Below are 12,402 nucleotides of genomic sequence, written 5' to 3' on the forward strand. Positions count from 1 at the left end.
TGTTTCTACCAAGATTTTCTAGGCTTTGGATTTGAGTCATTATGCTTAGTTTGCTTTCTGACCGGGGTGGGTGGCATTTAATCATTGCATTTTCCCTCTTTTTTCAGGACAAGTAGCCCTGTGCCAATGGCCTCATCTGATACCAGCCTTAGTTGTCATAAATGATATGGGAATGGTGGGTTTCATCTACCTTTCATCTACAGGGAAAACTAAAGGAGAGGAAATCAAGTTTTGTTTAGGATGCTATAAGTTTGGCACTTTTACAGATGAGAAAAGCACAGGGCTGGGGCTAGTGAAGTGAGTGGTTCAGGGACTTGCTTGGCTAGTTAGGCACACCGCTAGGGCTCTGTCTCCTGTCTCATATCCCAGTGTTCTTTCTGCTTCTACACAACAAAGTAGTTCTATGTTTAGTTTTTTCTGGTTAAAAAATGTTCCTGGAAGCATTGCTTACAAATAACTTGAAATGCTAAGGAACATTATAGTACAGTGGTTAAGAGGTGCAGACTGGCCAAACAAGCCTATGCTTGCATCTCAGCTTTATCATTCCAATGCTATATAGCCTTGAGCAGGTTGTCTAATTTCTTAAAACTTCAAATTCCTCAACAGTAAAATCGGGATAACAATAGCACCTACCACAGAACAGCCCCGAGGACTTAAGTAAGTTAAAGCATTTTGAAAAATTAATAGTGTTAGGTACATAGTAAGTGTTCAATAAATAGGAGGTGTTGTTATTCATCATAACACTCTAAAATTTATCAGAATTCAAATTTCTATTTTTTTTTAGGTAAAATGAAGCAAAAAATAAAGTAACAACAGGCAAACCTCTTTAATTTGACATCTTTCCAATTCACAACCAAGAGGATGCTTACTGCAACGTGCTAGGATCAAGCAGTCGAGCACAAGGACAAAAAACAAGCGTAATAATTGAGTCAAAGGGTTTTATAACTCTAATTATTTAAAATCACAGCTGAAGGAGAAAACAAAAATTTCCAAGGCAGTAAAATAAGAGAAAAGGAAGTTCTGAAACAAAAGAAAGAGCGTGGGAAAAAAGAAAGGTTGCTATCAGATCTACGAGCTCACCAAAATATTAGTGCGAGTCAGGAGTAAAAGAAGCCACTTTCTAGCTTTTTCCTCAAGATAGCCCCTATAGCAAAGGAAGCCCTTTCTCCTTCCAAAAAAGAAGCTAAAGCAAAGGTTTTGAAGGCCAAGTAGACAGTTCTGAAAGGCATCACAGCCACAAATAAATATCTACCCATCACCCACCTTCCAGAGTCCCAGGATACTAAGGCTCCCAAAGGCAGCCCAAGCCCCCAGGAGAAACAAAGAATAGTGCCCTCAGAGAAACAAGCTTGAGCTGTATGCAACAATCAAGTTCCCCCGACTACTGAGTCAGCCATGAAGATGGACAACAACAACACATTGTGTTCACTGCGGATGGCAAAGCCAACAAGTGCCAGGTCAAACAGGCTATGAAGAAGCTTTGATGTTGACATGACCAACGTCAATACCCTGATCAGTCCTGATGGAAAGAAGGCAACATACGCTCAACAAGTTCCAAACTATGATATTTTGGATGTTGCCAATAAAATTGAGATCATCTAAACTGAGCCTAGCTGGCTAATTCTAAATACACATTTTTATCACCACAAAAAAAAAAAAAAAAAAAAAAGAAATGAAAAGAAAAGAAAGAAACCAATTTCTGTATCTAAAAAATGAAGGTAAGATGCCAAAAGAAAATAAAATTATTTCCAACAAGAAACACTACTTGTCTTTCAGAGCCTGGGCTTTGCTAATGTGAAGAGGTTTGTTCTGATGTAGGGTCACATGAGGAATTGGCCATTACATCCTGATGGGAGACTTCACCAGTGACTCCCGTAAAATGCTGGCTACTCACTGGGCCCTCATGTTTGAGCTGGCTGCTATGTTAATTTTTTAAAATCAGTGATTTCTTTCAACAGTTGGTTTCAGGGCCCTGTTGGACAGCGTATCGTTCAAAATTAATGAGACACTATTCTTAAAGTACCTAATTGTGCACATGGGAAACTCTAGTCTCTGTTAAAGAAATATAGCATTTTTAGAACAGATGTGAGGCACAAGTGATACTTAAAAACTATTTATTTTGTCAGTCTTTATTGCTTCAAGGGCAAAAGAGCAAGACCCAGAAGTAAAAGCACAAAGTAATGAAGTTACACAGCACATAAAGAAGACAGAGCCAGAGGGATTCTTTCAGAACAGACATCTGCAGCCTTTCCATCTAAATTGAAGGAGAAATGAACTTTCAGTTTTGTGGTCATTTCAGTTCTTTGCTTTGCTGAAATGGTCACCAATGAGTCAGAGCCATTAATACTCTTCGTTAATTTTATTTCTACTGATTTCAGTTCTCGTCTATGAACTGCATTGGGAACCCTTTGTAAGGCGATTTGACAGTATTTATCTAAAAAATGTTTAAAGTGCACATCCTTTGACCTAATAATTTCAGTTTTAGGAATATCTCTATAGAAATCCTAAATTCTAAAGTGTATAAAGAGAGAGCTATGAGGAAATCTGTCCCATTGTCTGAAATACTATAAACTGAAAGCCACCTAATGCCCACCAGTATGGACTGGCTAAATAGACTCTCATTTAGCTATATATATATATATATACACACACATATATATATATATACACACCTTGGAATCAGACTACCTGAGCTCCCATTTCACTACAACTTATTAGTTGTGGTTGCTTGTATTAATTTCTATTGCTGCCTTAACAAATCACCACAATTTTATAGGTATTAAACAACACAGACTTACTATTTTACAGTTCAGCAGGTCAGAAGTCTGGTATGAACTAAAATCAGTGGGTGGGCAGGGTTGCACTCCTTCCTGTAAAGTCTAAGAGAAAATCCCTTTCCCTGCTCGTTCAGGTGTTGGCAGAATTCAGTTCCATGCAGTTGTAAGACTGAGATCTCTGTTTCCTTGCTGGCTATTAGCTGAGGGCAGCCTTTAGCTCCTAGAGGCCTCTTGCTTGTCCCTGCACATAAATGTCAACCTCTCAAAAACAGCAACACGGCGGTGAATCCTTCTCAGGCTGCTGTCTCTCTGACCCTGCTTCTACCATCACAGCTCTCTCTAATCCAGCTGGAAAAAGCTCCACCTTTAAGGACTCAAGTGATTAGATTGGGTCCACCTAGATAGTCCAGCATAATCTCTCCATTTTAAGGTTCTTACTGTTAATCACATCTGCAAAGTCTCTTTTGCCATGTAAGATAACATATTCACAGGTTCCAGGGATTTGGATATAGACATCTTCGGGGACCATTATTCTATCTGCCACTCCTCTCTAAGCCTCAGGTCCCTCATCTCTAAAATGGGACTTCTTTTGACATATAATTGTTGTGACTTTTAGATGAGGCAAAGTTCTTAGCACATAGCAATTGCTCAGAAAATGTTAGCCAGCATCATCACTGCTATGTAGCCATTAGAAAGAATGAGATAGAACTGTGCTACTGACATAGAAAGATACTCAAAAGTTATAATGGCAAAGTAAGCTATGGAAGGCTGCTTATAGTATAACCATTTTTCTGTAAAAGGAGAAAAAAGGAGGAAAGATGGATCATTGTATTGGCTTAGGGAAAAAATGGATGAATATCAACAGATTGAGACTGAGAAGGTAAATACAGACTTGGAGTTTTAAAAATAATGCACAAGTTTTATTTTCGTATTTAAAGTGGCAGCCCCACTAAAAAGACAAATAGAATGTTTATTTTCCAAACAAGTGTGGAAACAAAAAGGAATTTTAAAATGATTACTTACAAGGACAAAAAAGAAGAAGAAAAGCATGAAAAATTTTGATAAATAAAAAATTCTAAGAAAAATGCTAAAAACAATCTCAAACTTATCAATAATCTCAATAAATATAAAAGATCACATCTGCTTATCAAAATACAGAGACTCTCAAGTTGGAGAAAATAACAAAAGCTGTATGTGTAAATATATCACTTGGGTAAAATCTTAAAACACGAACATTAATTAATATATTGATCGCAGAAAGATACATATTTAGTAAAATTATAGGAACAGAGATGGGAAATAAATGCATCAATTTCAGGCTTGTGATTGCCTCTAGGAATAAAAGGAGGGAAATGGCATGGGGGAAGACTATAAAAAGCATATCAACTATATTTGTAATGTTTCATTTCTTCTTTTCTATTTATTTGTTTATTTATTTATTGAACATGAATAAGTTCTTCAGTGGTGATTTCTGAGATTTTGGTGCACCTATCACCCAAGCAATACCCAATATGTAGTCTTATATCCTTCACTCTCCTCCAACCCTTCCCCCTGAATCCCCGAAGTCCACTGTATCATTCCTATGCCTTTGCATCCTCATAGCTTAGCTCCTAATCTTTTTCATAAAAATAAAATATCTGAAACATGGTACAAGATATTTACCTTTTTAAATTCTGCTCTGTTATATCCTGTACTTTTCTGTGTGTATAAAATATTTTGAATATTTGTTCAAAGAACTGTACTCAGAAGTCAGAAATAGAGATGCTGACCTAATGGCACATATATTTTGGGTTCTAGAAAAAATTCTAAACTTTTAAAGATAGACATGGAACTAGGGCAGACAGAGGGAAATGTATTTCCACTACTTGTCCATTGGTTACGGTTGCCATCTATTGAACAGTTACACTAGGTTAAGGATGATACTGTTTGAAAATGCCCAAAATATATACATGAAATGTTTGAGAAGACTTAAGTAGACACTTGTATGCAAAGTTAATACAGTTCAGAAATGTCAAAAAACAAAGAGGCAATTGGAACTGTGACTATATTTCTCAGAGAAGTTTAATTTTGAGCCAGAATATGAAGAAGTTTATGGAGTTCTAAGAGGGAACAATTCAGATAGGAAAATGGACTGTGCCGAGGCACAAAGAAGGGACCTTGTTACCGAATGCAGGGGACAATAGGAGTTCAGTGTGACTGGAACAGATTTCTTTCCGAAATTCTGAAGAGCTGTGAAAGCAGATGCAGGAATTTTATGGGCATAAGCACAGGAATATGTCAATGTGCAATTAAATAGAAGAGGTAGGCTACTAGGAGAATAGGTCTAATGTCACAGATTTAGATTAACCATGCTAATCAACTTCTTCCTTACACATTCACTGGCTCCCCAGTAAAAATGTAAAGCATAAAGAAGGTATTTATGAACTGCTTTGAAACAAAAATGGGAAATGCTGATGGAGAGCTGTGAGTCAGCCTCAGCTCCTTCCCTGCTGAAAGTGTTAAAGTTACCTCTCCAGGGCCAGATGCAGTTATTGAAGAGATCGACACAGACAAATATTCTTCCCCAGAAAGGATCATCTATTTTGAAAATATCCTACTTCATGTCATCACAATACTTTAACGTCTGGCTATTCATCATTCTACCTTCAAGTTAGTTTGAGTGCAATACTCAACCTATGTTCTATTTTGGGTGATGCAGACAGTCACAACCACTGATTAGAAACTTGAGTTCGTCCAGATCTTGTGGCTTACAGCCCAAGGCACCTGTGACCTGCCTGGTTCATCACCGCGTCCCGCTGCCTTGGCCTCATTATTGCCCTCCACACCCTGATTCCTACCAGTGTTGTTTCAGATCTGGGCTCATCCCCTTTTGCCCCAACACTGAGGCAGCTTCTAGATGCTGTCTCCACCAACGGCCGCCAGAGTGAACTCACGCTGTCTTTAATGGCCAAACTGAAAGATCCCTGCTACGCTAAAAACCTTCATAAGAGAGCCTTACCACGGATTGCCTCACTGGTGTGTTTCTGTGAGTTGTGAGGTGGGTCACAGGCCATTTGCTACTAAAATAAAGCCCCAAAGACTCCATAGACTCACTCCTGTACCTAGATGCCTTCCCCCGTCACCGAGTCACCAACTGTGCTGCCTGGCAAATTCCTTCTCCTCCCGCAGGTCTCGGCTCAGATGCTCTCTCTGTGAACCCATAAATCTCAGCGCCCATCCCACGCCGTCCGACTCACGTCCTTCTCCTACAGGCTTGCTGTGCTTTGTACAGACTTCCATTTAAGAATTGTCTTGTTTCGTTGCAATTGTTTATACGAACGTCTCCCGTTTCATTGTAAGCTCCTTAAGAACAGAGGCCAAGTCTTAGCTCTTCTTACATCTCCAGTAAATAGCAGTTTCTGGCACATTTTAGGCACACAGCAGATGTTAAAGGATGAATTAGTAAATTAGTACTACCACTCACATGGAGTAGACTCCCCAGTTAATCAGAGCAACAATTTTTTCCCATTCCTACTATATGTGGCAGCAAAGAAAAACCTTTCTTCCTAATTATTTCATATAATACTGTATCATGAAATATCTGCATTTTGAGAGTAAAGCCTGAAGGAAGTTATTTTTTCCCTCATAAAATTAAAGACCTTAATTATTGGCAATGAGAGGATACTACATTTGTTGGAGGAAAGAGTGGTCTAGCGATTCTTTCTATGTTCCTGTAACTAATTATGGGTGAGTAATTTTTAAAAAATTGGTACCCATAAAAATTGACCACAAACCAATAAGAACAATGAGTTGAATCATAAAAATTCCATGCTATTTATATTTCTCCACACACACTCAGTACATTTATTTATTCTAAATGGAAAAGTACAAATATTGGGATAAAAACATTTAAACTACAGAAATAAGAAATTCCAAATGCTAATTCTGCTTAAGGGGCAGAATTTAATTCTGTACTAAGCTACTGTATGTGGGATTAAGAGGCATAGTTAACCAAACATTTGAGAACAAGTAATTACCACTGCATCTCTCTATCACATATTTGCCTCACACATAATTTATACAAGTCCACAGAGGGGAAAAATAAAATGCTGTTTGAAACATTTTTTTTCCAGCCACACATTTTTCAGGCTTACTTTTTTTTCCTCATCAAAGACTGTTCATTTTTATGGTCTTATATTGGATAACAGTGGGATATTTTCTCTCTGATATACAGGGACAGAGAAACAACATCTCTAACCAGTTATTCTTGGCTGTGTCCTTCCTGCCAAATCTTGGGCATCTGAATGTGGAGGTGCACAGTCCCTGTAGTTGGTTTATATAATACTTTCAGAGTGGAATGGACATGCAAAGAACACTGTCATTTATTCATTCAACAAACATTATGAGACACTTTCTATGTGCCCAGAATTGTAGTGGGCTCTCAGGATACCCATGAATAAGACAGGGTCCCTACCCTTGAGACTGTAGTCTAGTAGTAAAGACAATTAAACCAAAAATTACAAAATAAAACACTAAGAGCTGTTGGGGGTAGGACGCACGAGGAGTTGCAGGGATACCAACACCTGTCTGAGATGGTCAGAGGCCATTTTTGTTGCTTCTCGAATGGCCTGTAGGGCTTACGCAGTTGAAGGAGGGTAGGAAAGCGGAAAATTCAAAGCTGAGGGAATACCTGAAAGAGATCAGAGTATGAAATGGGAAGTGGAAGTAGATGAGGCAGGGTGACGCCTACTGATGCAGCAGAGCAGATATTTACAAACAGAAGTGAGTCTGAGTCTCTAGGTGACTGTTTTCTGTGCTCACAACCAAGTAACAACTTCTACAGCCCTCCTCCCCTTCTCTACCTGGGGCACCTACAATACAGAGAACAGTTGAGGGAGACATATTTGAGACAGTATATTTGAATATATTTGAGACAGACATTTAAGTCTCTATGCAGTAGCATGTGGGCTTGACCAATTCTGGTATTTGTTTATTTTAGTATTTTGTATGAAACATGGAGAAATGGTGCCATCAAACCATAACTTGTCTGCAACTCCAGCCCAGCTCTGGCTACAATGTGGTATTCAGCAAGAGCCTGGCCTGGAGCAAGGGATTTAACCGTCTTGTACTTCAGAGCCTCATCTTTAAAATAGACTGCAGCAAGAATTAAGTGAGTGTGTGAAAGAGCACAGAACAGAGCCTGGCATAAAGCAAATGCCCAGAAAGTATCAGCCATAATAATTTTACTCCTCATGTGGGAAGTGTCAGTGAAACTAGTCACCTAGTTATTTAAATAATAAGCACATCATTTACAGAAAATGGGTTCAGGAGTAAAGCTGCTATTTTTGGCTGTCTTTGACATTAACATTAAGGATATTAGGAAAGTTAACTCTATGAACACAAAGGGTGAACTTTGGCAGCCTTTCAAAAGAGTTAACAATCTAATTTTTTACCTATATCCATTCATTGAACATCATTATCCCCACACTTACTGAGTATCTACTGATATCAGGCATGAGGATGCAAAGATACCTGAGAAGGCCGATCATCTATTATTCATTCGATACACATTTACCAAGTACCCAGAAACAGCAAGTCACTGATGGGGAAAAAAAATGATGCATCAGACCCTCCAGTAGCTTACAGGCTAATGGGGGAGATAAGTGGTGTGTTCACAATGGAGACACAAGAAGGAAGGTGATACATACTACAAAGAGGTAGGGACAATAATAATGAACACTTCTTTACACCAGGCTCCATGCTAAGTGCCTTACTTGGATTATCCCAGGGTGCTGTGGGAGTTGAGAGGATGGAGAGATAGCTCTCAGCTGGGGTGATCTGGAAAAACTTCATAGAAGTGGAGGCATTTGAATAGGACCTTTAAAAATCACTACTTCTGGAGCATTTTGCTTAACCCTGGTTGTACAACAGAATAGGCCCGATGGCTTTCTCTAAAGATGTTTGGTATAAAGACTATCTTAAAGGAAATACTTTATCTGATAAAATGGGATTGTTTCTACTGAAGACTCATCTGGCTGCAAAACAGAACTACTATCAACCTGAGAAAGAATCCAGCTGTTGCTTAAAAATTAACAACTTCCCATTACATCATCAAGCCTGATAATCATCTTGCCAGCAACTCCAATTCCATCTCACCCCTTAATACTCCTTCTTTCCCCTAGGTCACTGGGAAGCTTGCTTGAGGCACTCTCTGGGATTCTGTTTCCAGTTACTGGTTGCGTAATGTATTGATAAAGCAAAGCCAAATATGAGTAAGAAGAAAAACCTAATTAGAAATGAAGCACGCAGTGTCCCAGCAAGAAAAATGCCAGGGCTTCAAAAATAGGAAACCAGTGATGCATAGTTTCTTCTGTCACTGAAGAAATCATCCCAGTACTTAATAAGCCAGAAAATGGATTAAGCAGATGGGGGAAAGTTGTCAGCGGCAAAGAATGGGCACCTACAGAGAAACAGAATTATTTACAACCAAAATGACTGACTGGCACACATTAAAGAATATCTGTTTGTGTCTTGAAATGAATGCTATAGAAAATCTGTAGTAGTTATGAAAACAAATGCAAAATCAGCCACCAGGAGAGAACATCACAGGCTATGGGCTGATACAGAAATGCTGGAGATGCTGACTTTTTTTTCTTTATTGAATTGACTATTTAAGTGAAGCAACCAAAATGATAACTTGGAGTAGAGTGTGGATGCAGCTTAATTCAAATAAACTTGCCATTAAATATAAAGAAAACCTTTCTTTCATAAGAACCCACTCGTACAGCATATGTATCTACATATTCTTCTCTCGCTACACATGTCTGAACATGTTTCTAGCAAGTTGACTGGTGACACTTAGCTCAGTTGATAGGACATGTCCTCTGGCTCATAGGAGAAACAGCAAAGGTTCAGTACATTTAAGTCTTTGAAGATTATAGGAATAAAAACTCAGTTTTAAGTGTCAGGGAATTTCTGTATGATCTTTACCACATCACTTAACTTCTAAGTTTTCTAATCATTGTACTGTACAACTGAAAGAATGATAGTCTCTCTCTCTCTCTCTCTCTCTCTCCCTCTCCCCATACCCTTGAACACTGAGAGACAACAGACTGAGCAGGAGGCTCTTACATCTGCAAGAAACAAAACTGGAGACCAGCAGGACACATAGCTTCTGAGTGATGGTGTAACAAGTTGCTATTTATACCCCATCTTCCGTTCACCAATGTGAACTAGGGGTCTATCCCTACAAGAGAGTAATTTTAGGGAATGAGCTTCCTGGTGAGCTCACAGCTTAACACTGCTTGTATCACCATCTTGAGTCAGCAGTGGATAATGCTGTGCAGAATAAACTAATTTTAATCATCTGTGGTATCCTTGTAAACACTTCACAGTGATTCTTTAAAAAGTCAGTGGGAACTTGCTATCTCTGCTTCATTTCCTACTCCCAATAATTTGCTAGGGTTATTTTTAGGTGACCGTGTCTTACAGGATTTGTCTAAGTGAGCTCCTGTTTCAGAATGGCCATTTGAAAATTCTGCCATAGATTTTGAAGTCAGAAGGCTGTCTGGTTAAATGGATCCAGAAAAATTACTAACAGATATGATGACAAAGGACATGGAAATATAAGTGTCCTGTATGTACTACAGGAAAAAGTGCTGCCCACCCTTCTCTCATTTCAGCAACACTTTCAGTGAGCCCCACAGCTCATGGAGAGATGAGGGGAGAAAAAGGCTTATTCCTGAAGCTAATAGCTTTCCTTCTCTCTCTAATGCTATATGTTTGCAGTGACAAATGATTCCCTCAGCTTCTGAATCATCTCCTCATTCTGTGATGCACCCCTGGGCTCTGAGTTTTATTTCATTGGCAGTCAGTCACATGCTGAATATAGAGCACCTCTAATTTGTTCAGTGTCTCATGGATCACTGAGAAAGAATAGGGCCTTATGACAAACTCCACTGGTCAGAGCGCCCAGATCTAGGTGTGTGATCACAGCCTTTAACACTTGACTAGGAACTCATATTTCATGGAGTGAGAATTGTGAGGCCCTGCACTAGGGTTTTGTGTTTCTGAGAAAGACACTGAGTTTGACTGTATTTATCAAGGAATGTGGATACCAAGAGGAGCGGCTGAGTTGGGAAGAAGCGGGGGTAAAGAGAATTCTAGACAAATTAAACCTCTCAGTTAGCAACAAGTATCCCATAGGCCAGAAAGAGTGTGAAGGGATTCAGTCATATGTGAAAGAAGTTCTGTGGTTTTTGTCTTGTCTTTCTTGAAAACCTTTGGCCCTGGAATGTTTGATACCGATTTTCCCTGGTCTTAAAAGAGAATTAGAGAATTTCAAATGAAGTGTATGTGACACAAAGTGAGAAGAGAAGGAGGGACGGAGAAAAGAGAGGCAGAATCGGAAATGTTAATAGGAAAAAGGAAGAAAATGTTGTGTCCTGTAATTATTTATATAAGAAAGGCAGCTAATAAGTGTTCCAGTGTAGAATTTCTATTTCTTGAATTCATTAAAAGTAATTTTGAGACTCCTGGATTGGTGGTGGGGGAGGCAAGACTTTGCTAAGGAAAACTTTGTTTAAATGCCTCTTTCCAAAGCAAATACACATCATACCAAGATATACAACCTATGTGTAGCTTCACTGTGCTGCTGGAAACTCTGCCTCGCTATGTGATTCTTCTTTACTGAGGATCCTGCTGTCCTCATCTACCCCTTGAAAAGTGAGTTTGATGGACTCTGGGTGAGTAAAGCAAGTCTTCCAGAGGAGAGGAGAGGCAGCACCTTTGGCTGTCTGCCAGTAAAAGCCCTGTGCAGCGGTCTGGTCTCTGTGAACCATGCAGGCAGTGTTGCTGCAGGATCCTAAGAAACCAACCTTTTCAGGAACGTTGTGTAAAGGAATGTCTGGAATGTGTTTAGCCTTGAGAGCTTGCAAGAAGCCTTTATAGTTCATGATGAAGAATGGGAAAAGCAGTATTATAATGTTAGGCAAGACTGGTTCAGATCAGAGAGAAATGGAGGAAGAAATCATTAAAATGAAGGGTAGGATTGTCTCTTCGCAACCATTAAAGGCAGTTTCAGAATTTCCTTCTGGATTCCGTGCATCACACAGACTATCTACTATCATCCCAGGTTAATGAGAGGGTAGGTACTATATAAATAGGTTATAAACTTTAAAATAAAAAAGCAACTCCCAGAAATTTTTTTTTCATGTTGGTCTTTAGCTTAGAGTAGATGAATGAACACTGTGAAAATATCAGCATAATTGCACCTTTTACTTTATATTATTAACAAATGCTATTCATGGAATCAGAAGTTCTATTTTGAATTACATTTTAAAGCTTTTAAATATAGTTGAAGGTTTTAAAAATTCTATTCATGGGTAGATGTCTGTATGCATGTACATATACACATATGGGAGTACATTTTGCCTGCATGCCTCTTTTATTTAACAAATTTGTAAATTTGTTAAAGCTGAAGGCATTGTTTTAACAAAGGTTATTTAGTTTAAAATCATATTTATTGTGTAATGTGGTTTTTTACATTTTACCTTTATTTTGAAACTCTTTCCTTTAGGATTTCTTAAATTTTTTGTCTGCATTCCACAGTGAGTTAGTACACTCAAACGTATATGTTTATATGTTA

The sequence above is a fragment of the Macaca thibetana genome, chromosome 1 (genome assembly GCF_024542745.1).
Source record: "Macaca thibetana thibetana isolate TM-01 chromosome 1, ASM2454274v1, whole genome shotgun sequence".
In the NCBI taxonomy this organism is placed as follows: Eukaryota; Metazoa; Chordata; class Mammalia; order Primates; family Cercopithecidae; genus Macaca; species Macaca thibetana.